Source organism: Podarcis tiliguerta, assembly GCF_965153285.1.
Source record: "Podarcis tiliguerta genome assembly, chromosome: 6".
NCBI classification, from domain to species: Eukaryota; Metazoa; Chordata; class Lepidosauria; order Squamata; family Lacertidae; genus Podarcis; species Podarcis tiliguerta.
In genome coordinates, this window is record NC_139539.1 from 74,110,177 (window position 1) to 74,136,058 (window position 25,882).

The window sequence follows — 25,882 nt, forward strand, 5'->3', positions numbered from 1 at the left end:
CATTATTTTAATGTTGTATTTTACTTTTGTTTTTAAGTTGTAATCATTCATCTTGTTTTTATTATTGCTTGTAAGCCGCTCTGAGCCCGGCCTTGGCTGGGGAGGGCGGGGTATAAATAAAAAAATATTATTATTATTATAAATGAATGTGAATATGAAGGTCAAAGATAGTACCCTCTTTCAAGGTAAGACTTCATATTTAAAAGGGATAATGATCGAAACATTTTAAATGGGCTGTTCACATAACTCATTTCAGCTCAAGACAAAATGACATTACACTAGGAATTATTATGGTGTTAACAGAAATTTTAAAGATTTTTCATGTCACCAGTAAGAGTGGTATCTAGCACTTTGGGCCCCCCTAATCCACTGCACCACACTGACTCTGTGCTAGTCTTTCACATCAAAAGCAGTAAGCAATGTGATCCCGGTACCTTCTTGGCAGCCTTCAACTTGCTGCAAAACTTTTTGAGTCATTTGTTTTTCCATTGTTTTCGGTGGGTAAATGATTTTCGTAGGGTCAAATCCTGTTGATGAAACAACAAGAAAGGTCAGAAGGAAAGCAAAATAATTACCATTTCTCTTCCAAAGAAATACCTGCCTCCTCCTTACCCAATTAGTGAGATTCTCACTGGCCACATAATAATTTCCACTCAGAAGAAATTTCCTCACCTGAAGTATCTGGATCAGTCATGTCCGTCCCCTGGTCATTGGGCCTGATAGATTACTCTTATTTCTGGTTCCTTCTTGGAGATCATGGGATGGACTTTGCACCACCTGCAGCACATCTTGAAGAGGCTGTGTAGCCGTTTCAACCTAAGACAGAAGGGACAGAATGTGATAAACTGGTTTGTAGCACCTGCACTGAAACTACTGTGGAAGGAGTGCAATCCATCTGCGAATGTTAGCTTCTGCTTACCGTTGTATTCTATTTGTATTTAGTTCAACTGTAAGCCTGATTGTTTTGTGACTTACAGGGCTTCGCTCGTGCACTATTCCCAGCTCCTGAACTCTAGTGGTCAGACTTCACAAGTATTTTTAACGCATTTGCAGTAACCCTTCTAGAGAAAACTGCAAAACGACTTGTTTTATTATCTTACAATCATTCTCCCAGATGGGTTGAGAATGTACTTCTCAGTGATGACTCCATTTTGCTCTAAAATGCTTAACATCGCCAAATTATCCCTCCACAGAGGCAGTGATGCAACACTGTTCATTGAACCTCATGAATATTTGGGACATTACATAAGCTGTCTGATCAGCAGAAAGTTGTTCATACAAAGAGATTCTTTTAAAAGATCTATAAATAAAAAGTGTGCCAGCTTCAGTTCTCCTTTCCCATTGAAAATATCCACAGCTTTGGCTTGTCTGCCCAAATAGCCTGCTGAAAGAGCTTTTATTCTCTCCCTTGGGTCTGGGAAGGTCAATTGGTTGCTGCTAAATAAGGATTTCAATCCGTTTCTCATAATTTCCGTGGCCCCTAGCAAGGCAAGCTAACCTTGATGTCCTCAGCACTAATTCGGCACTCTAGCACTGATGATGTTGGCATCTGTCTGGAAGAATATGGAAGAGTGCGCCTTCAGGAGAAGTCAAACCGTTGGAGTTACAGCGCCTGCTGTAGCTGCAGATACCGACACGTGTTTTGTCGCAGCCAAGGCAGATGAAGGCATCCAGTTGTGCTGCTGCAGGTGCGCCATGGCGTTTCTTCTTTCTGCACTCCTCCCAGCAGTCATCCCTCGCCTGGTCACTGCTGTGGATATATGACCTGACATAGCCGTCTCCATGCAATGGGCTTATTCCCACACCGGTGGGGTTGATGTTGCTAGCCTTCGTGTCCTGCCAGTGCCTGAAGCCAGACACCCTTGGGGATCTTGCCATCTTCCGTTCTGTGCACAAGACCAAGCCAGCGTAGACATCGCTGAGACAGAAATGGGAATGTGCACACAGGCCTTGCCAAAAAGTTTTAGCTGAGAGAAATGAACAAAAGCAGTCGTTAAATAGGATAAAAAAAACACACCAGCATCTTGCTGCCCTATTTCTGTAACCCGTCTTTGTTCACATGCATGCTTTCGTTCCATTGCTTAGGCTGTGCCCATTTTACCTGAGAGCAAGCCTTGGCAGGTCTTACTTCTGAGATGGCATGAGGGCCACTTGCTCACATACAAAAAAAAAAGATCCCAGGTGGGAGGCCAGGGTTCATATCCCCCCACTCAGCCCACCTTGAGTCAATCACGTCCGTCCCGCCACGCTTTCTCTGCCTAACCTACCTCACAGGGTCGTTGTGAGGTACTAGGAAGAGGAATGCACTTTTAAAAAATGTGTGTCTCTTTTGGGGGGGCTGTAATTGGGTTGTTATTTTTAGTTTGAGTTTTGGTTTTTATGTTGATCCTTTTATGTGAACCGCCCTGTGAGACCTCCGGGTATAAGGGCGGTATATACAGTAAATTCAATAAATAATAAAGAACCACCTGCTGCGCCACTTCACTCCTTGGAGCTGCGGGGGCGAATATTTTTATTTTTCTTAAATAATGTAAGCAAAAGAAATGAATAGCTGCTTCTAGCCTTTTGGGGGAGATGCTGTCGAAACAGTAAACTCCTGCTTCACTTTGCCCTGGCCGCGCGGGTAAAGCAGTGGCAGTTGCCTCAGGCCAGCCTTGCTGAGGCGGCCATGAGGCGGCTCTTCCTTCCCCCTTCAGCCTTGCAATGGCGGAGCAGGCAGGCGAGGAAGCGGACAGCCAGGGGCGAGTTCTGCGAGGACTCGTAAGGGTTTCCCTCCTCATGCCGGCAGTCGGAGAAACCGAGTGTAGCCGGGCGCAGCGAGGCATCCGCCCCATTTTGGCTCTGGGGAAGGCGGGCTTTTGGCGCTCTGAGGTAACTCGGCCTCCCTCGCCCCTCTGGCCGCGGCCTTTTCTCCCCTCAGACTCGGCCGGCTCGCTAAGGCAACGCCTCCCTCCTGAGGGGAAGTCCGGAGTCGGCGCTGTGTAAGCTAAAGGAAAGGGTTGGCGCTGCTGGCCTTCACGGCAAGCTTTCGCCGCCTCAGCAAATATTTATCCGATTTTAAGACGCGGAACTGCTTTCTGTAAAAAAAAAAAAAAGTAGGCGAGAAAAGCGGAGCAAAACGAAACAAAAATTCTCCCTGCGACTCCGCCGGGACTCGAACCCGGAACCTTTGAATCCCTTCAACCCTCTAGAAGTCCAATGCGCTATCCATTGCGCCACGGAGCCACCTGTTGGATTCTTTGTACATTCGCTATACAACCCACAGAAAGACTTCGTCCCGTCCTTCACAGCAGGAAAGGGTGTGTTCCGTTGCTCTTTTAAAACTGAATTATGCCGTGGCGCCACAAAGAAAAGTTGCTATTATTTTTTCCTTGCGAGTTTTAAACAGCTCATGGAACTAATTTCCATATTAAGTGTGAACTTCAGTTGAAATCAATACTGCTCATTATTTCAGGGCAGAGCTGCCAAGGATACCCTTAAAACAAATATTTATTGTATACCAGAGCAGCATGTGGCTATACTTTACTTTTTTAAACTATGTTACTAGAGTTGACTAAATTCATTGTGGATTAAATAAAAAGAGGGTTATATCTACTCATTGTGGGAATTGAACCATGTAGTGCTTCTAGTAAATAATTTTGCTGATCGGATCATTTCAAGCCTATTGAATCTTATAATATCCCTTTTTCATTATGGTTGTGTCTTTAAATATCATTTGAAAATATGTAGCAATTGTTCGCCTGTATTTTCCAGCTTTTATAAAAATGTTGAAATGGTGAGAGAGAATAATAAAGTAGTGCCTTTCACTGGACTAATTTATTGCAGCATAAGAATATGCAAGCTCTTTGATTACAGTACACAGAACTCTTCACCAATGGAAAGATGAATAATTCTCAATAAATTTTATATCAGAAGTCTTTGGCTTTTTAAGATTAAATGCAGATTATTTTTAAACACTTCCTAAAACTGTCGGTCATTTAAGGAAGCAATTCAATCATTTCATGCTTCAATTCCATGTAAAATTATGTACTAATTTAGGAGTTATTTTTCTGTGTGTGTCAGATCCTTTCTTAAAAGGCCACTATTTTCCAAAGTGCACGAAATAACTTTCACTCATCACCAGTAACTTTCATCTCTTTACAGTGAATCATTGGCAGTGCATTTTGCCCACACCTTTTGCCAAGAGACATCAATTCAGTAAGTCATAATTTTATCTACCTTTTCTGTGGGGGTGGGGGTGGGGTGGAATTGATTGATCAGTTTTCTTGAAACAAACATATGAACCTGCTTGGGTTTTGAGATTATATTTCTACCAAGTTTCCATGCAGCCTCGAGAGATGCTTCACTGAAGATGAACATCCTTGATCTAGCCCAAGATACCTATACCTTACTTCCAGAATAATTTTTACAGGCACCCTCTGCATCAGTTACCAGCCTCTGAGGACTCTTTAAGTGTAACACTGCCAGTAAAGTTGGGGATTTTTATTTGATTACCTTTAAACAAAAAACAAAAAAACATTAATGTGAATTCAGATTTTCGTGCTAAAGCATACCTCTTATTTCTCACTCACCAGTAGATGGCACTGCTGGAAGTAAAATAAAATGGAATGCACAATAAACATTATTTCCCAAAAATCATTTCTCCCCACCCCTTTGCATGACTGTCATGGTCAGTACCAGCTATATGAATGAAACAATTTCTCTTCTGCACCCCTAGATAAAAGGAGAGAAGGAAGTTCTGGCAAAGGGCTAAAGATGAGCATGAAAGTGTGCCCATATTAAGTCAATTAAAGGGTCTCTGCTAACAACGATAGGCAATATCAGTGCCTGAAACTTTGGAGAGCAGCTCCTACTCAGCCCCTAGCTTCACTGAAAACATGAGTCAATTTTATCTACTTTAATTATCATAGAGTCTTCCCAACACGATGGAAAAAGCAGCGGAAACAGCTCAAAAAAACTTAAAATCACTATGGGGGGGTAAGTTTGCCCCCCAAAGCTCAACAATTTGTGTTTGTTCCCCAAAAAAGGCTCATTGATTTCTTTTAAAAATGCTCAACAATTTTGCAGGTGTCAGGAATTTTACTTTTGGAAATATGGCAACCCTAGACAGATCAGGTATGGGGAATCTTGGGTCTGCCATATGTTTGCTGAACTACAACTCCCATCATCCCTGGCCATTGACCACAATTGCTGGAGCTGATGGGAGTTGTAGTTCAGCAATATCAGGAGAGCCGAAGTTTCCCCACATTTTGATAGAGCAAAGTGTATTCAGGTGCTCAAGAGGAGAATAGCCTTGCTTTGGTTGGACAGCCATGCAGCTCTGTGCTTCCTATCTACTTGTTAAAAGGGATATATCATAGATAGGAAACCTGTGGCCCTCAAAGATCTTAGATTGCAACTCCCATCAGCCTCAGTCAGATGACAGGAGTTGTAGTATGTTCTTATTGAACTCCCAAGTTTTTCTAGAACAGGGTTTGAAAATGTGTAGAGCAGGGATGGGAAACCTATGGCTTTTGCCATTGTTGTTGGACCAATTCCCATCTTTCTTGACCATTGACCATACTAGCTGGGGCTGATGGGAAGCAGAGTCCAACACTGTCTTCAGAGCCTTCTTCAGAAGTTCCTTGATCAAGAGGTTAAATGGAGCAAGGTCATTAATCTCTGTTATCACCTTACCCTCACTTGTGCTGTGTGGCATGCACAGACATAAATAAACTTTAAACTATTTGTGGGTTGGGAGCAGAAAAGTAAACATTGCAAGACAATCTGTCTGTGTGCTTAGAAGAATAAAGACTCCTGGTTGTTGTTTTTTTATAAAGGCAAACAGAATTTTCATTTCTACTGTGAAGTGTGAGGCTTCCCACCTTTTTCCAGTCAGTCAGTCCCAAGCCCATTTCCATCCATGTGAGAAATATGTATCTCTTTTGGAGACACTAACAAGACTCTTCACAGGGATTTTTAAGAGCTAGCTCTGGGAATTGCTGAGGGTGTGTGAGAATAGGCATCATATTATCTCTGACTTATCACCTCATCCTTAGAGGCAGCTGCTACATGGAAAAATCTAGCCTACAGGGATGGGTACCTTGGTTTTTAAAGATTTCCTAATAAAACTGGCAAAAAACAACACAAAAAACAACAACAGCCTAGCAAGATGCCACAGAACAGAGACAGAATTTTATAATTAGTGAATAGGAGATTGTGTCATCTGTGTATAACAGTGTGTCGGTGAACATGTGAGCCCACTGTAATTTTGGCTAAATACTTTGGATGTATTTTGGATTGTAGGGACGCGGGTGGCGCTGTGGGTAAAACCTCAGCGCCTAGGGCTTGCCGATCGCATGGTCGGCGGTTCGAATCCCCGCGGTGGGGTGAGCTCCTGTCTTCGGTCCCAGGTCCTGCCCACCTAGCAGTTCGAAAGCACCCCTAAGTGCAAGTAGATAAATAGGTACTGCTTTATAGCGGGAAGGTAAACGGCGTTTCCGTGTGCTGCGCTGGTGCTGGCTTGCCAGAACAGCTTTGTCATGCTGGCCACGTGACCCGGAAGTGTCTCCGGACACGCTGGCCCCCGGCCTCTTAAGTGAGATGGGCGCACAACCCTAGAGTCGGACACGACTGGCCCGTATGGGCAGGGATCCCTTTACCTTTTTACTTTGGATGTTTACTATGTCTAGCCAGACATACTATATGTGGAAAGGAGAGGTCTGTGGAGTGGGGGAGACAGGAGAAGACAGGATCAAGCCTTTGCATGAAAATGAGTGGATAGTAGCAACCTCTGCTTCTAATAAACTATTTGTGCCTAAGACTATGACCCTACAATTTCTTACAGAAGTGAATAAGGCCCATTTAATAAAGTGGTGCTTATTTCCCAGTGAACATGCAGGATCAGTTTGCTTTAGGAGTTAATGCTGAAGATCAGGTGGTAGAATCTTATTCTAGGAGCTTGTATCCCTCTCTTTTGCCACAAAGGGGCAAACCCCCAGATGCTACACAGAAGACCAGTTGTTTAAAAATTAACAGCTGTTGTCAGGGTGTGTGTGCACTGGGACCATGGTGTATGTAGGAGCGAGGCATGACTTTTCCCATGTACCCTAGACCAGGCATCCCCAACCTTCGACCCTCCAGATGTTTTGGACTACAACTCCCATCATCCCTGGCCACTGGTTCTGTTAGCTAGGGATCATGGGAGTTGTAGGCCAAAACATCTGGAAGGCCACAGGTTGGGGATGCCTGCCCTAGACAGCCCAACTAAAATCTTTCCCTGAAGCTGTTATTTGCTCCTTTGTATGCTCCCTGTAGAGGAAAACTAACTGATATCTTACTGGTAGCTATCAATTTCTTCTACCGGTCAAGAAGCAGATTCAGGGATTAGTTTTTAATCAGGGGGAATGGCATGAGGCAAGTGATTAAATCATTCCATGGTTGCAGTTGGACAGGTCAGATAGCTTTTTAAAAGATTCTTGCAGGCCTTAATTAATTGTTTCTTCTGTTTAATTTTGTTTGCTTGTTTTTATTTTATTGATTTATGCTTTCAACATAGATTACACTACGTTAGTATAATACAAATCAAGAAAGAAAAAAATAGAACCTCAAAATCTGAACAAGCTGATAAGCTAATTGAGACAGTAGCGGAATCCCAATGGAATCAAGATTCTTAAAAGGCCCACTTAAATAATATTTTCACTGTCCACCACATTTGAGAATCCTCCTTCTCGGTCACTTACCTCAGATAGCAGTGGGATCTTTAGGAGACCTAAACGTAAATGAAAGTAGCAGGCAGGCGCCTACGGAATGGGGGAATGGAGGCATCTGAGATATTTTGCTCCCAAACTTTCCAGGGGAAAAGGTGGGAAATGATAGATGATAGATAGATAGATAGATAGATAGATAGATAGATAGACAGTCAAAGCCAGCATCTTAAATTCAGATTGGAAGCACAATGAGAGCCAGTGAATTAGATTCTTCTTTTTAAAAAAAAAAGTGAATGAAATTGTTTCCAGTAAATCCTACCATCCCCATGGGGTTTCCTCCTTCTCTTATTGTGAAAGATTTGCCCCAAACTATAAAACTGCACAAGCAAAACACATTTTTAAAAATCTACAACAGCAATCTGAAAAGTGAGTGATTATCTCATTCATATATCCAGAAAACTGCAAATGTGTGCTGAACCTTTATGACTGCCTGACTGTGTGCTTTTGTGTACCTCCTTTGCAGGAATTTTTTTTTTTTAAGGTATGCACACAGTTGTCTTCATTCAGCTACCTAATTGGCATAATAAAATCAACAACTTAAAAGGTAGGGGCGAACAGCAACAGTAACACTGTCTGTGGTGTGAACAGGAAAGATTGCGGTTGCTCCTTATATAGAAATTCAAATACATATTGGTGTGGACTATTTCAATCTTATTCAATTGCGGAAAAAGTGGATTAACACCCAAATGATGCTCAAATGTGGTCAAGCCCATAATGCATAGTGTGGGCCTCAGAATATTAGTCCACCTAGCCCAGATCTGGCCAGGGTGAGTGTTCCCCAAGGTCACAGCAAGCATCCTGTTCCTTGAGATCCTTTTAAATTGCAGAACCTTTTAAATTGCATTGAAGCCTGGGACCTTTGGCATGCAATGCAAGTGGTCTTTGCCATTAAACTTCAGTACATTCGTGGCTGGTGTCCATTGGGATGCAAGGCAGGAGCCCAACAGTAGGGGGAGCATGAGCCAATAAGAAGCAGAGCCCAACCAATTCTGGCCTTGTCTCAATCTTCCTCCTGGCCAGTTTTCACAAATGTAGCACTGAGACTAGGGAGGAGGTAGCTCATTGCCAATGTCACCCTCTGCATGGGACGGAAGTAAGAAAGTAAGCAGGTGGGGGCTAGCTGAAGGCAGACAGAGGTTGGTGGGGCAGTTCCCTATTAATCCTAATGGACTATCCTCCACTACAAAAGGAGGTGTCAAAAAAGACCAGTGCCTGTTCCCCGGGTCTGGGGGAAGTCTGCTGTGCATTCTACACCCACACAAGGGCTATACAGACATCCTTGTTGGGGCTGAGGACCAGTCTGAAAACCCCTGATATTTGTAGAATGTAGGGATCTGGTAGGAACACACCTGATTCCTGCATTCCTCTATATTGCCTTGTAGCTGAGCCTCATATCATAATTCAGTCACTGGGTTCAGATCCCCTGCAAGCCTTTCTGCGAATTGTACCGTCTATCTGCTTTGTCACACCTTTCCCTTTAACCTGCTGCTTTTGATCAGTATTTTACATCTTGTCCCGGAAAGATGGGCAGAAACAAAAGTGAAGATGATAAGACCACCGCTGAAGGGCAAGGGGGAGAGGAAGTAGAAAATAGTTTCTGGTGTCCTTTAAAATGCACCCGCACAAAATGTGCTAGACTAAAGTTCACCCTGCCGTTACATTAAAAAAAAAAAACTTCGCACAAAAAGGTACGAGAACCAAGCTCCAAAAATAGCAGCAAAGGCTACTGCAGCTGAAAGCAAATTGGGAAAACTCTTACCTTTTTTTCTCCAGTGCCTTCCTAATGCGGCGTTCTCCCTTCCCCTCCTTCATCCATGCACTCTGTGAACGGTTTGCACATACTAAACAAGGACTGTGGTGGAGACAGTGGTGCACTGCGGCGAGCATAAGGAAGTCATTTGGATCAGCGATGTGAAAAAGGGAACAAGGGAACAATCTGTGATCAAACAATCTGGGCGACTTTCTCCAGTCGATTGCATCTTCGCAGGGCACAGCATAAATCTGACAGGGAATCCAGCCCAGTATTTATTTCAGGAGAGCAAATGGAGTTGGCAAGACATGTCTACATTGTGTGTGTGTGTGTGTGTGTAAGGCATCGATTTGATACTTTATTTTGCATTTATTTGTTTGTTCATGGATCTATTTCTCTATATAAGTGCTTCCAATGTCAGCGTCCGTGGGGCATTACAGCATAACATAAACAAAAAGAAAAACGGCCCCTCTCCTGATGAGCATGCAATCTAAATTTAGACACGAGGGGAGATAGCAGAGGAAGGAGGGAGAGCCATACCATAGGAAATGAGCAGGTACTGTTCACAGACTGAGGCTGTGTACATGTTATCACTTAACCTGGCTCCAGCAGGCTCCCACCACCCATGTCTGAAGCTGAGAAGGCATGACCTTAGCGACAGACCATTTGGGTCCTGCATCGTCTTGGGAAATGCTGCTTTGTGATGTGCTTTCCCTTAAGCTTCCACCCAGTTCAAAAACGTAAGCCATGGTCCAGCTGGGTTGTTTACCTGTTAGACGTCCGTTGCACATGTGCAAATTACGCATGCGCAGATGACAGTTTAGCCAAATAGGGGTTGGCCGGGCTGCGAGCATGGGGAAATAGATCAGGTCATGGTACGCACAACAGCCTAAAACACAACTTGAAACATGGCAGGGGAGATGGAAACAGCCTTGTTGTATTTCAAAGCCACTTATCTGTACATGCCCTAAGGCATTAATGGAGAAGGAGGCTTTGGAAAAGGGATTTTAGGGAAGAGATGGCAAGGAGCATTGCATGTTGTTCTGAAAGGGAGTTCTAGATGTTAGGGGCAGCAGCCAGAGACAATGGCTGAAATCTTTGGGGGCTTGAAGGAAATGCTACAACAGGAAATCAACCACCCAAAATGTTAGGGTTGGGCATTGCCAAAATTCTTAACCTGCAGTGACGGTTTGACAATACAGTGGTACCTCCAGTTACATACGCTTCAGGTTACATACGCTTCAGGTTACAGACTCCGCTAACCCAGAAATATTACCTCTGGTTAAGAACTTTGCTTCAGGATGAGAATAGAAATTATGCAGCGGTGGTGCAGTGGCAGCAGGAGGCCCCATTAGCTAAAGTGGTACCTCAGGTTAAGAAATTTCAGGTTAAGAACAGACCTCCAGAACGAATTAAGTTCTTAACCCGAGGTACCACTGTACATAAAAGGCTGCCATTCTTTACACACCTACTTAGTAATAAGCCCCACCAAATTCAGGGAGCTTTCTTTGGAGTTTCCCCCCTGTAGCATTGTGCTGCAAAGAACAATGTGATTATTGTGGTAAATATTAAAAAGCTAGGGGCTAGGAAGAACTGCCTCAGGAATTCTGAGAAAGAAGCTTTCCCCTGCCAGCTTAAAAGGTGGCCAGAAAGCAAAGACATGGGCAGCAAGGGGGGATTCTAGAAAATAGCCACAAGTCAGGTTGTCACAAACTTGGAGGTAAATGGGAAAGTCTGTCCCGTGTTCTTTGTGCAAGGCTCATGAGGAGTTGCCCATGAAAAGCCATCCCTTAGGGTCCTCCCAGCCCTCAGGAGTGACCTGGGGGTAGGCGGTTTGAGGGGTTGCAGCTAATGAGAGATTCCCCACGGGGCATGGGGTGGAAGTGGCTTCTGCTCATACACTGATGTGATTGCTCATACGGCACACCACCTCAGTCTCTGAGCAGTGCCAGATTCCAGGGTTTCCAGGCGCTAACTCAGAGTTCCTGTTTCCTTTTGGAAAGACTGTGGTGCCTTTAGGGTATGTGATTTGTTTACGCATATATACAACATGAGCCTACTATGGAGGGGTTCACAGCATTAGCACGCCAAGAGGGTCTTGTTTCTCCCATAGCCATGGCTTTGGATTCAAACATTGTGCTCTGCCTCTCTGGTTTTCCAGCCTGCAGCTTTACTTCTAGATCACACACACAACACTTTCAAAAGTCTGGCTTTTGTCCTTTTTGCTGTCTGTGAGCAGAGGCTGCACCCATTTGCCGTCTCACACAGAGCCCCCTCGCTTTGCTTTCTTAAGGGCTCATCACCTTGTCTTTCCTTAATGGCCCATCACCCAAGTGATTGTTGTTGTTTAGTCATTTAGTTGTGTCCGACTCTTCGTGACCCCATGGACCAGAGTGCGCCAGGCACTCCTGTCTTCCACTGCCTCCTGCAGTTCGGTCAAACCCAAACGATTACCTGAACACAATAAGCTAGCCTGCCTTGATTAGCTTCTAACACTTGCTGACTCCAGGGATTAGGTGTCGGGCACCCAGTTTAACACCCCAAGCCTTGATTAGATTCCAACACTTTACTGGGTGCAGGAATTTATATTGGTTTGGCACCCGCAAACTCATAACAACACAGCATTTAAATTGCACTTTTTATGTGAACTTGTCACCAAATGTATTCCTCTTTGCTGTCTTTGTTTGCCAACATGTATTTCAATGCCTCCTTTGTGTGGCTCTCCCACTCTGTCCTTGTGATTTCTTCCAGCCCGCCCACCTCACATGAAATGAATTCTAAGCTTTGCTCTTCCTGCCTCCACCTCCCTGAAAAACACCACTTGTATAAGACTCAGTGCCATAGCGCAGTCTTTTTTGTTGACGAGGGATTATTAGTGACAGAGCATCAGCTTTGCATGCAGAAGGTCCCAGGCTAAAAACCCTGGGGAGTAATTGCCACCTCCAGGGGTGTAGCATGGGTTGCCAGTGCCCAGGGCAGGGCAAGTGTGGTGCCTCTCTGGTGGACTGGGCAGCGTTCAGTCCCTTTGCCAGCTAGTGTCTAATCAAGGGAGTCTATCCTTGCAAACTTGCCCTGACGTGGGAGTAGAGATAAGGCAGAGAAACGTGAAGCTTAGAGCACCGCTGTGTTGCCTCGCCCTCCTGTCCTTGCAGCGAGGTGCTCTAGACTATGCACATGGCTCCGGCAGTGCTTTCCTGCCTTCCTCTTCCTCTTTCCCTCTTGACTGGCCCACTGGTGGGATGCACACAGATGTTCCTTCGCAGGCCAATAGGAGGAGGCACTTTTGCCCCAGCCCCGAATGGCCCTGTGCAATTCACCACTGCCTTGCAGAAATTCAACAGATGTCACCATTTCTTGCCACATGCATATAGCAATGCGAATGGGTTCACATTTGAATTCTGTCTATCATACAGCCTAGCACTTCTGTTTTCACTTTCCCTTGAACCCGCTCAGTCCCTGCTTTGTGTAACATCATCCATACATCCTAGGCAGCTTCAATTGCAATCATCCCTGTGATCGTAAAAGCCAGACGTAACCCCATAGGCTGTTGATGCAAATACAACTTGGTATGAATAAAAACAAATATTCAAGCCGCATTCAGTTCTGCTAGAAGGTTAAGTGTGATGAAATTGATTTCCCAGCTGACAACAACACAATGCCTCTCTTTGCAAAATGAGCATATGAAACACACACACAGCACCTGGAATTACCCAGTAGGGATTTCTGTTATTAGAACTGCCTAGTTGCTAATGTAAACAGGATGCTCAGGCCAGGCAGATGTCTGAGCAATGTGACCAAACCTAAGAAAACACAGCCATAACAATGAGATAAGAATTGTGTTGTTTTCTATAAATTAAAGTATCAGTTGCTTGCATTCCCTCTTCTCAAAACAAAAGTTTGTAGATGGGTGCTTTACTACAAGTAGCAAGATAGCAGCAGCAGCAAAAGCAATCATTTGAAACAATAACAGATCCAAGGCATTCATTGCTCAAAGTGTGCTGGGCCTGTGATTGCTGGAAAAAAGAGGTGCCAGCCAGTTGCCCATTGCCAGGGCAGTGCACTTGTTGCTTCCTCATTGTTGGATCCCACAGCAATGTTTGCATAATGCAGAGGTTTTCAACCTTTTTGGGTCCACAGCTCCCTTGACCAACTACATTATTTCTGCGGCACTCCTGTGGGGCTCAGGAGTTATGCCACCCCTTGGCTGCAGAGCTGGCAGCCAAGTGTGGTGTAGTGGTTAAGAATGGTAGATTCATAATCTGGGGAACTGGGTTCGAGTCTCCGCTCCTCTACATGCAGCTGCTGGGTGACATTGGGCTAGTCACACTTCTCTGAAGTCTCTCAGCCCCACTCACCTCACAGAGTGTTTGCTGTGGGGGAGGAAGGGAAAGGAGAATGTTAGCCGCTTTGAGACTCCTTTGGGTAGTGATAAAGCGGGATATCAAATCCAAACTCCTCTTCTTCTTCTTCTTCTTCTTCTTCTTCTTCTTCTTCTTCTTCTTCTTCTTCTCTCAACCCTTTTCAAATACCCTTCCTTGTGGAGTGTTTCCCCAGCCTCCTCTCCTTGGGAGTTCTCTGGGCAGCCACAGTTGCTACCCCCGGTCTCTGAGCTGCCCCCCCCCCCGCTCCAAAGAGAGGTGCCTCCTCCCACTGCCCCACAGGGGCCTGGGAAGCACCCCCTGGCCAGCCTCAGAGGCACCATTCGCCTGGGGAGCTTGTAGCCAGGGCAACTGCAACAAACAGCTGTGCAAGCCTTTGGGAGGCAGAGACATGAGAGGGCATCAGAGGAGGGAGGGAAGGAAAGAGGGAAGAGGCAAGTCTTGCCCACGGCACTCCTGGCCATCATTCAAGGCATCCTCAGGGGCCATGGCACACTGGTTGAAACCCACTGGCATAATGGAATCACGTGGAAGAGGTGTGAAGTTCAGGGTGGTGCGGTGATGGTGTGGAATGTGCACACCATCGGTGCATCCCTTGTCAATCTGTTCAGTCAGGGTCATACAAATCATCCCAGAGATCTCTCTGCACCTATTCTACTGCCTGTTTCTACTTCCTCCGGTTAACACTACTACTGTATTAGAATAACTGTGGTTTGGATGCTTGCCAATGTTTACGTTTCCAAATAATCCAGGTCCCAAGAAGGATTGCTTTTAAAATGAGCAACTTTTATGCAAGAATGTTTCCTCCAATTAAGAAGAAATGTCTTTTCTATGCTTAAACTGGCACAATTGATCAAAGACCAAGAAGGACAGGTGAGACTCTATAAATGCAGAAGATAGTATGAAAAGTTAAAACTTTTTTTTTAAAGGAATGTATAGTATGTTGCAGTTAAAACATTCTCTTGATGGTAGTGCTGAATCATTAATACAATTTAGGATGCAATACTATTCCTATAGTCTCTAGTGCAGGCTTCCTCAAACTCGGCCCTCCAGGTGTTTTTAGACTACAATTCCCATCATCCCTGACTACTGGTCCTGCTAGCTAGGGATCATGGGAGTTGTAGGCCAAAAACATCTGGAGGGCCGAGTTTGAGGAAGCCTGCTCTAGTGTAATACATAGAATTTGGTATTTGTAAGAAGTGCAGTTACAGTTAATTTCACTAGTTGGTGCTAGTGATAATAGAGTTGTATATGAAGAACCAAATAGTTGCTCAAATAATGTGGTAGGAGAGCTGGGGGTGGGAGGTGGGAATCACAACTAGCAACCAATGCATCCCTTTTGGTTTCAGATAGTACAGGGGTAAACAAGTCCAAAAAGCCAGGGACACAAATTTTTACAGCCCTCTAGCGGCTATGGTGGCTCCCACTAAAAAAGGTAAAGGGACCCCTGACAGTTAAGTCCAGTCGCGAATGACTCTGGGGTTGCGGCACTCATCTCACTTTACTGGCCGAGGGAGCTGGCGTTTGTCCGCAGACAGCTTCCACTACACACACCCAGAATCTGCTCTGGAGTATCTCTACCTTCCAAAGCTGATTTTGAGAGGGAGCAGGGGGCCTGGAGGCAACAGGAGAGGGAGAGGAAGTTCTGTTGTTCACAAGAAGTCCTTTGTAGCAGCAGAACTGCACTGTTGCATATGGACCTTAGTTTAGAATATACAGTGGTACCTCAGGTTACAGACGCTTCAGGTTACAGACTCCGCTAACCCAGAAATAGTACCTAGGGTTAAGAACTTTGCTTCAGGATGAGAACAGAAATTGTGTGGCGGTAGTGCAGCAGCAGCGGGAGGCCCCATTAGCTAAAGTAGTACCTCAGGTTAAGAGCAGTTTCAGGTTAAGAACGGACCTCCAGAATGAATTAAGTTCTTAACCTGAGGTACCACTGTAAATGTCCCTTTTACAGTCTGCTTTCAGATTAAGAAAAAGCTACGTCTCTCACCTACTGGGGCATTCATTCCAACCTCCATTACACAACAATTGTGTTTGTGACTGATTACCCTTGAGCAGTATAAACCTCTCGGTTACATTCTCCCTAATAGGATGACATATATCAGAATTTGCCTCAAACTCATCACTCTGAGGAAGCAACAATGTGGGGAAGCTCAAAAACAGAACTTCAAAGGCTCTCTCTGCAGATGGCACCCAAACAAAGGCCTCTTTCTGTGAAGTGAATTGGCCACTTTCGTTCTTATGCTCTAAAAGCATGGCATAGTCCTACATTCTAACATTACACTGAAATAATGTCTCACATTGTTCCTTTGGACTTTTTAGAAAAAGAAATATTAGCGAGCAATGGATGTTGATTAAATAACCAAAAGTATTTTGTGAAGGGCAGAGTTCGTTGCAGAATATATCAGTGCCTAAAATTTGGTGAATGTCAGCAGTCCCAGACATTGTTGTGAATGTCCCAAAACTCAGAGACATATTGGTGATCCTAAATGGGAAGAATAGAGTCTTGCACTACCTGAAGATCAAACTTTGTTCTCCTTAGGGAGCAATCCCTCAAACTGCTAAGTAAAGCTACCCAATTTCATTCTAATTACTTAAAAAATAAAATAAAACACACTATCTAAAATCAATCTCCATACCTTCTAATATAAAGCTTCTGTTTAATTTTGTTTTTCACCCAATGAGGTACCAGTGTGTTTCACCTAAGTATGGAAATGGACTGTGTAAGAGTTAGGTTTTGTATTTCCGGAGATGGGGGAACTGCCATTGTTAGTTTGTTTTTCTTCCCACAATTGTTGCTTCCAGATTATCAGCAATTCTAAATTTGCTTGAGGGGTGATTAGATGACTGTTGCATCAAGCAAATGTTATCCCACACTTTGCAATGCATTTTCCTATCAATTCCTGCATCACAAAAAGTTTGTTGCTAAAAAGCAGGAAATCAGCTTTAATTGTGGGATCTTCATTTGCCAGTATAGTGACAGTCTGAAAGCATCTCCAGGCTTCGTGCATTCTGAAACCTGTGTAGTGTCTAACAAAACCTTATTTGAAGGTCCCCTATCTCCTCCAGCGGGTGGCGGGACGCGGGTGGCGCTGTGGGTTAAACCACAGAGCCTAGGACTTGCTGATCAGAAGGTCAGCGGTTTGAATCCCTGCGACGGGGTGAGCTCCCGTTGCTTGGTCCCTGCTCCTGCCAACCTAGCAGTTTGAAAGCATGTCAAAGTGCAAGTAGATAAATAGGTACCGCTCTGGCGGGAAGGTAAATGGCGTTTCCGTGCGCTGCTCTGGTTCGCCAGAAGCAGCTTAGTCATGCTGGCCACATGACCCGGAAGCTGTCCGCTGGCTCCCTCGGCCAATAAAGCGAGATGAGCGCCGCAACCCCAGAGTCGGTCACAACTGGACCTAATGGTCCCTTTACCTTTATCTCCTCCAGCACTCTGTCATAAGATGAATGCAGGCAAATATGGTTACACTACTGGTGATTTTTTCTGTCTCTCCACCCCCTGCTTTGTTTACATCTAGCCAGATGAAGAACTAAGGAGAACTTGTACAGTACAATAATTTGTGACATTTTGGTTGTGCTAATAAAGGTATAGCCCTAATATGAATGTTGATCCTAGCCTGAAGGTGATTGTCACTATTCACTGGAGTATGTCCAACAGATGAGAAAAATGTGAATTTCAAAACATTAACCAATTTTGACTTGGAATGTCAACATGAATGATTGAAGGACTTTTCAGTATATGTCTTTCAACAAGAGGATATTTCAGTTTCAAGGGTATAGGAACAGGAATGTGAGTGGCAGGAATTACTTGCTTATCTGCTGTTGACATTCATTGTTGTAACATATTAATTAACCATATTATGAAAGCATGTCTGCAAATATAGACTACTTCATCAGGTCCATCCATTTATTTTTGAGGAGGTTTTAGCTATCTAGGATTCTCCAGTGGTTATAAAATGTCTTCTGAGAAGACATGCATAGGAGAGAGGTTGCATATGTTCCTTGACTTTCTGATTTGTTAAAAGTTACAGATGAATCTGTAAACCAAGAGGAGACATTTGGCCATGGAGACAGTTCTTTAATTTTTTTAAAGACCTTCCCACTGAAGCGGGACAAGCTTTTCTCTCTTAAATCTCCCACTGCAGTGAAGTTTCTTGCACCAGGGTCTGTGTCTAGAAGAATGTTCTGCAATGTAGATGTAGCATGAAAGGAGTATAGGAATATGCTCCTCCCCTGTGTTGCCCTATCTGAACCCCCATCTCTGCCTTATTTTGGCTGCTGCAGAGGCAGAATGGTTCTGTCAGCATAACAGGCAGGAGAGTTCTGCCGGCACATCTGTCAGCATCATATCTGGCGTTGAACCAGGGAGCACAGCAGCAGCAGAAGAAGAAGAGTTTGGATTTGATATCCCGCCTTTCACTCCCCTTCAGGAGTCTCAAAGCGACTAACAATCTCCTTTCCCTTCCTCCCCCACAACAAACACTCTGTGAGGTGAGTAGGGCTGAGAGACTTCAGAGAAGTGTGACTGGCCCAAGGTCACCCAGCAGCTGCATGTGGAGGAGCGGAGACGCGAACCCGGTTCCCCAGATAATGAGACTACCGCTCTTAACCACTACACCACACTGGCTCTCAGCAGGGCTTCTGACATTTGGTAATAAGTTACATTGGGACTTAGAGTCATAGAATTGTTGGAAGGGACCCTGTGGATCATCTAGTCCTGCAATGCAGGAATATGCAGCTATCCCATATGGGGATTGAACCTGTGACCTTGGCATGATTAGCACTATGCTCTAACCAACTGAGCTATCCAGAAGACCTTATTTCCAAGTATACAATAAGATAAGGACACATCGCTGTCAGCCTATGCACATTTACTTGGGAGTAAGTCCCAATGAATTCAGTGGGACTTATTTCTAAGTAAACATGTATAGCAGATTGCGGAAGCTGTGGCCCTACAGATATTGTGGGAGTCCAACCCATGATCTTTGGCTGTGTAGCTAGGGCTGATGCGAGTTGTAGTTCAGCAATATCTGGAGGCCTACAGGTTCCCCATCACCGGCATATAGGATCAGGCTCTTATTGGCACTTACTCATGTCTGCATTAAATATTATATGAATTTTTATGCATTTAGGTTTCTCCCTCCACTGCTGGCAGGAATTATTAGTTCAACATGACCCAACTGATACACAATCAAGGCTGTATTAGATGTACTACGGCATAACAAAAAGACAGCAATGGTGTTTTAAATTATGCATTGAAGTATTTCTTAAGATGTAAATAAATCTCTAAATTTGCTTGGAATGGGGAATATTTTTCAGAATTCAGCCCTCACAGTATGATTCACAAGTTGTTGGCATCTGAGTAGGTCTGATCTTTTATTGGTTGGGAAGGACTTTTCAAGGTATGTCTTTCAACAAGAGGACATTTCGGTTACAAGGATATATCAGTGGGAAATGAGAGCCGATTGAGCAGGAAGAACGGTTGTGTGTTCTTTTCTGTTGATACTTAATGCAATAGTCTCTGGGTTATAAAATTTAATGAATGGGCTAATTATTGTTTGGTGCATATTAAGAGGATCTTTTGTTCAGCTACATTGTCCGTGAGAGATTTAAAATGCAAGAGACAGATTTAAAATGCTGCTTTAAGGAGTCTCAGCTAAGACATTTATTCTGCATTTGAAAATAGAATAAGCTATTTCACGCCTGTTAAAATAGCAAGTCCTAAATTTGTGCTTTATTGTCTTATGAGCCTGGCCTTGGCTGGGGAGGGCAGGGTATAAATAAAAAATTATTATTATTATTATTATTATTTACACTATGTTCTTTGGGAGGTTCTCTAGACGTGCTGCTTTTGGCCTTTAGAGCCCAAATGGCTTGGGACTGGGTTACCTGTAGGACTGTAAGTGCCTATCTTAACCATAAGATCCACTTCAGAAGCCTTGCCTCTGTCACATGAAGAGAGGCAGGTAACCCCCACCCCCTGGAACTTTTACTGGCACCCCACTAAGGGAGCAGCCCTTGCAGGGAAGCTTAAAAGGTAAAGGAACCCTGACCGTTAAGTCCAGTCGTGGATGACTCTGGGGTTGCGGTGCTCATCTCACTTTTGTCCGCAGACAGCTTCCGGGTCATGTGGCCAGCATGACTAAGCTGCTTCTGGCGAACCAGAGCAGCACACGGAAACGCCGTTTACCTTCCCACCTATTTATCTACTTGCACTTTGACATGCTTTCGAACTGCTAATTGGGCAGCAGCAGGGACCGAGCAACGGGAGCTCACCCTGTCGCGGGGATTCGAACCGCCGACCTTCTGATCAGCAAGCCCTAGAAATGTATGGATTAGTTGACTTCATTTACTTACATTTGGATGTATATATTTAAACTTTCTCACAATAGAGTTGCAATGAAAAGAGTACAGAATGGGAGAACTGTACATACTAAAGTCCATAATTTGATATGGTTGGAAGATGATAGGAACTGTTAATATGGACACTGGCATTATGACGTGGTGCAGTGTCTTTCCCCCCACTATTTTGACAGCATTATGGCTTAGATAAGTACCTCACATGATTCTGCTAACTAGAATCCCTTCTTGCCTTCGGCATCAGAAAGGAAGAAAACGTTGACGCAACATATAAATTATTGCATTCATGAATTACTTCCTTGTCATCTGGATTACTGTGTAGGCAAAATTGAGATACGGTTAGTAAATATGTATTACTAAAGGAAACAAAGTACAGGAACAGGAATGTGCATGTAAGTTATATCTTGCTGGTGTTGCATGATAAATGTAAGACCCAAAGAGCAGCTGAAACTGCTCTCCAAAGTCTTAAGCAAAGCTCTTTCCCGTCATCTACTGAATTCGGTGCAACTCTTGCACATACTTGCTTTCTTCCATGGAGTTAGGTCTGTTCCCCAGTGAAGAGGGATGATGATGATTATCACCAGTGGAAAGATTTTAATATTGAATCTGTGAGCTTGGATGATCTCTCTTAAAGGTATTTCTCTGCCCTTGCGCACATCATTGTTCTCTGAAAAATCAGTCCTTCACCACAGCACTAACCTTACTCCTCAAAGCACAGAGAATGGCAATGAATGCTAGGTGCCACAAGAGGGGGCTGAAGTGCAGCATAGGCTTGAAGGAAGTGGATTTATTAAGCGTATTCCCAGCAGAAACCTCACCTTTTGTCCTAGGTCTAGGATTGGCAAATATGGTCAGTGCTGGAGTACAGTTTAGAAAGAGAAGCTGCTTCTAAATTGCATGGTTGTCTTATATTCAGAAAACATCGTTTGCATTCCATTTTTCTGAAGCTGGTAGATCATCTGGTGGCTATTTTGCACATTAATATACAACAAATCATATGTAAACAGACCTACACCTTCTGTGGTAAGCGGTTCATGGGAAGTAAGGAAGTGGCTGAGTCAGAGTTAGTCTGCCATGCTCACTTTCCTGGGAAAAAGACCAAACAATAGTTTAGGTTAGCTGTGGGGAACTTTGAAAGGTAGGGTTTAAAATGTGTGTGGGGAAAACAGTAGTAAGCTTTTTATATATATAAAAAAATGATCATTAGTTTCCAAGCTATTTTTATTACTAGAAGACTAATCTCGGCACTGGCAAACCACCAGCTTTCAAAATCACCTTATTGTTCATAACAAGATTTTGCTGATTGCACTTCAGCTGTGTCACTCAGTTTCTGTTAAGCTAGGAAAATCCTCATCAGCTCCAATCATCTGGTGAGGGAAAGTCTGAACAAAGAGGTATCTAAAATGGTCAAGGGCATGAAGTGATCTTGTCCTATACATCCACCTTCTTTGCACCATATTTTAGTTATTTTTTAAAAATGAAAATGCTTGGATCACTTTTCTGTAGAAAGCATTTTAAAGCGGGGGTTTAAACAAGAGGTGTGAAAGACATTGAGTTGTGTCCAATGTTAGTTTTACTCAGAGTAGGTACATTAAAATTAATGGATCAAAATTAGTTGGCAGTTTTTAAGCAGAGGTTAAGAAGAACTAACATTGGACACAGCCCCTTAATTATTGTTATAGTGTAACGCTGAAGTCTAATGCAAGAACGAAAGCAAAAAATCCAACTATTTTTCCTTAAAATAGTTATTATTGTTGTTATTATTTGTTTATTATTTATTATTTGTTGTTGTTGTTATTTGTTATATTATTATTATTATTATTATTAGTTTCATTTCTATACAGCTTTATGTTTTTAAGGGAAAAAATAGTTGGATCTTTACAGAAGCAGATTTTAAATTTGTTTGTGTGTTTCCTGCCTGGGGTTCATTTGGTAACACGGGTGTAATATAAATTAAACAAACAAACAAACATTTTGTTTCCTACAAATTGGGGCCTTCAGGGCAGCATTGCCTTACTGTTAATTTTAACCTACAAAGGTTTACTTGTTATTGTGAACACAAAATTATAGACACCAGAAGAAGTTGGAATGTAAACAATGTATGATTTGACCCTCTATAAGAAGTCCTTAAAAAGAAGTTGTGAGCAGACAAGATAACTATGTTATTGGGTGGCCAATATAAATACTGCAAATGAATAAATTTTTAAAGGAAATAAAATTGTACAGCAAATTGTACAACACCCTAACCATCTGCTTTTGCTGAAGGCTGGTTGCTCTTTATGCCGAAATAGTTATCAGATTAGTGCTGCTTTCCTAAATATGTCTAATCTCATTTGATTCAAGCAACCAGGAGTGAAAGACCAATCTAGCAAATGTACATTTCCTGGACAAAGCTGATTTAGCAATTTATCATGATAGCTTCACCATTTAATTAGCTAAGAGGAGTGAGTGGGAACTGTGAAGAATGGGTCTGAACTGGGTGACAGAATCAGAAGTTCTTAAGTTTTGATCTGAAAAGCACCCACTATGTTTCTATCCGCAATACTGTCTATCTGCACAAACAGTAGGGATAGTTTGTGCACAGGGCTGATGTAAGACAGTTTGGCACCTGAGACGAACCACAAAATGCCCCCTGCCAGGGAAGAAGGAGTGAGTGAAGATCTACATCTGGAACAAGGGTGGGAGGAGACGAGCAGTGTCTTCTATTATCCGAGAGACGGTTTTAGAGGTAGCATTGGGAGGGCAGCTGCTGAGGCAGCGTCAGATCTGGAGATTTGCATTCCTTGGCAGATCTGCATTTCTTGGACGCCAGATCTGCTGCTCCTGTGGATCCTGCCACCTGAGGTGGTCACCTTGCCTTGCCTCATGGGTGGGCTGGCCCTGTTTGTGCATAACTATGCATGTCAACCATGGAAGAACAAGGGAATTTAGGGGCATTGCAAACATTATACAGAGACAAGTGTGAGTTTGCCACCAAGTTACCCAGTGCTCCTTGACAAGTGCACTTGTACGACACATGTATTTGCAAACACATGTTGTCACATTACCACTTAACAACTTTGTTGTTGTTGTTTAGTCATTTAGTCGTTTAGTCGTGTCCGACTCTTCATGACCCCATGGACCAGAGCACGCCAAGCACTCCTGTCTTCCACTGCCTCACGCAGTTTGGTCAGACTCATGTTTTTAGCTTCGAGAACACTGTCCAACCATCTCGTCCTCTGTCGTCCCCTTCTCCTTGTGCCCTCCATCTTTCCCAACATCAGGGTCTTTTCCAGGGAGTCTTCTCTTCTCATGAGGTGGCCAAAGTATTGGAGCCTCAGCTTCCCGATCTGTCCTTCCAGTGAGCACTCAGGGCTGATTTCCTTAAGAATGGATGCGTTTGATCTTCTTGCATCCATGGGACTCTCAAGAGTCCCCTCCAGCACCATAATTCAAAAGCATCAATTCTTCGGCGATCAGCCTTTATGGTTCAGCTCTCACTTCCATACATCACTACTGGGAAAACCATGGCTTTTACTATACGGACCTTTGTTTTTAACAACTTTAGGTGTATCTTTAAGACGCTTTCCCAGTATGTGCCTAAGAAATCTACAATGCAATCTGATACATGCTTCCTCAGAAGCAAGCCCCGTTGAGTTCAATGGGACTCACTGCCAGGGATAGAAAAGCTGTGGTATTCTAGATGTTATAGGACTACAGCTCCTATAACCCCTGCCCATTTTCCATTCTGGCTGGGTCTGATGGGAGTCAGGGTCCAACAACATCTGGTGAGCCACTGGTTCCCCATCCTGACTGCGCACGATTGCAACCTTCATGCTCGAACTATGTGTACTTCTTACAGTGTTGCTTCATCAAGAGATGGGCATTCCTTTTGTTCGGTCTTTCTCCTTGCTATGAAGTTACAAGAGCCACTGTGTACTTTTTTATGTATTTAGGAAAATTCCAGGAAGCATGAGATCATGGGTAGCTTCTGAGATCTTTTCATAGTTCAGAGAAAACTAGCACTAGCAAGAACACTCCATGGAAAACATACTACCAGCTTGTAAGATGCAAGCCATTTGAAACAAAGCAGTTAGTTTGTCAAGATGACACCTTGCTTAGATTCAAGAGACAAGGTTAGTCCCTAGGCTCCTGGAATTTTGCATGGACCTTTCATACTGTATGGTGGTATTCAGGTTCTCTGACATATTTATATTTTGGGGGAATTTGATCTTTACTGAACATGGTGAGGCAGAGTTATATTGTACCATAACAGTAATTTGTAACTTTACAAATACAGCAGTACCTTAGGTTAAGAACTTTATTCATTCTGGAGGTACGTTCTTAACCTGAAACTCTTCTTAACCTGAGATACCACTTTAGCTAATGGGGCCTCTCGCTGCTGCTGCGCCGCTGCTCGATTTCTGTTCTCATCCTGAAGCAAAGTTCTTAACCCGAGGTACTACTTCTGGAATAGTGGAGTCTGTAACCTGAAGCGTCTGTAACCCGAGGTACCACTGTACTCAAAGCGATGTAGCAGCTGAGACTTCGAGACATCTGCTTTGCTGACTCAGTGTGGGGATCCTTGAAGGCTTTGCTTTTATTATGGCATCTTCAAGGATAATACAAATGCAAAATTCTAAGACCTTATGCATAGAGAGGTGGTATCACCACCCCAGTTCTTTCCTTAACAATAGCAATTCATCTTAGGACAAGAAAAGTTTTACAGCCTGCCTCCTAATTTGGAAATATTTTAGTCAGTATTTTATGAGGACCTATCCTTGGTACCAGGGGACACGGGCGGTGCTGTGGGTTAAACCACAGAGCCTAGGACTTGCCAGTCAGAAGGTCGGTGGTTCGAATCCCTGCGACGGAGTGAGCTCCCGTTGCTTGGTCCCTGCTCCTGCCAACCTAGCAGTTTGAAAGCACGTCAAAGTGCAAGTAGATAAATAGGTACTGCTCCTCCGGGAAGGTAAACGGCGTTTCCGTACGCTGCTCTGGTTCACCAGAAGCGGCTTAGTCATGCTGGCCACATGACCCGGAAGCTGTCTGCGGACAAATGCCGGCTCCCTCGGCCAGTAAAGCGAGATGAGCGTCGCAACCCCAGAGTCGGTCACGACTGGACCTAATGGTCAGGGGTCCCTTTACCCTTTACCTTTATCCTTGGTACCATCTTCTTATGCTTTGGAAACTTCATTTCTTTCTGCTTTTGCACTGGTCCTGGGCAGCTAAGTCCAGTTTCTGCTCAGTTGTTTCATTTCTAAGGAGGGAGAAAATGGAGCCTTTTCTGGTTTGAGCCTCTGAAGACGGCATGACAATAGACAACACTTCACTGCTATCGTGAGTTAATAAAAACATTTTTGCTAGTTCTTTCTGCATTTTGTATATTACAAAACAACATGCTTTTTCCTTCATTGCTTTGGAAGCTGAATGTGCAAAGGATATGAGCTCAGATTTGACTCTAAGGCAACAGAGGACAGCACAGTCTTGGCAATTATACCAGAAGGGTCTGAAAAGCAGTAGGTCTCATACATGGCATTTGTATGTTCTGGCATATAAGTGGGTTGCATCCTGTCATGGAAGGCTTGGAGGACATTTCCTCAAGATGACAACCAAGGACTCTTTTATCACATAATAGAAACAGGAAGGCATACCTT

General features: G+C 43.8%; 3 long non-coding RNA genes across 11 annotated transcripts in view; 1 reads left to right on the forward strand and 2 right to left on the reverse strand.

Moving 5' to 3' along the window:
• LOC310679600 lies at window positions 1-9,763 on the reverse strand. 9 transcript variants are annotated; one of them, XR_014512372.1, is made up of 4 exons: window positions 2,268-3,173; window positions 1,632-1,967; window positions 673-798; window positions 1-527 (listed from the first exon to the last, which is right to left on the reverse strand). It is a non-coding gene; the product is annotated as an uncharacterized lncRNA (long non-coding RNA). The 9 variants fall into 9 exon arrangements; XR_014512373.1 differs by having other exon boundaries at window positions 2-527; window positions 673-816; window positions 1,499-1,967; window positions 2,469-3,173; XR_014512374.1 differs by having other exon boundaries at window positions 2-527; window positions 1,499-1,967.
• LOC310679636 lies at window positions 3,246-25,544 on the forward strand. The gene is made up of 3 exons (XR_014512427.1): window positions 3,246-3,299; window positions 4,144-4,197; window positions 25,454-25,544. It is a non-coding gene; the product is annotated as an uncharacterized lncRNA (long non-coding RNA).
• LOC310679641 overlaps window positions 25,434-25,882 on the reverse strand; it is a 3,387-nt gene continuing 2,938 nt past the window's right edge. The window contains exon 3 of the long non-coding RNA XR_014512432.1: window positions 25,434-25,525. This is a non-coding gene — a long non-coding RNA (uncharacterized lncRNA). The remainder of the gene's footprint in view (window positions 25,526-25,882) is intronic.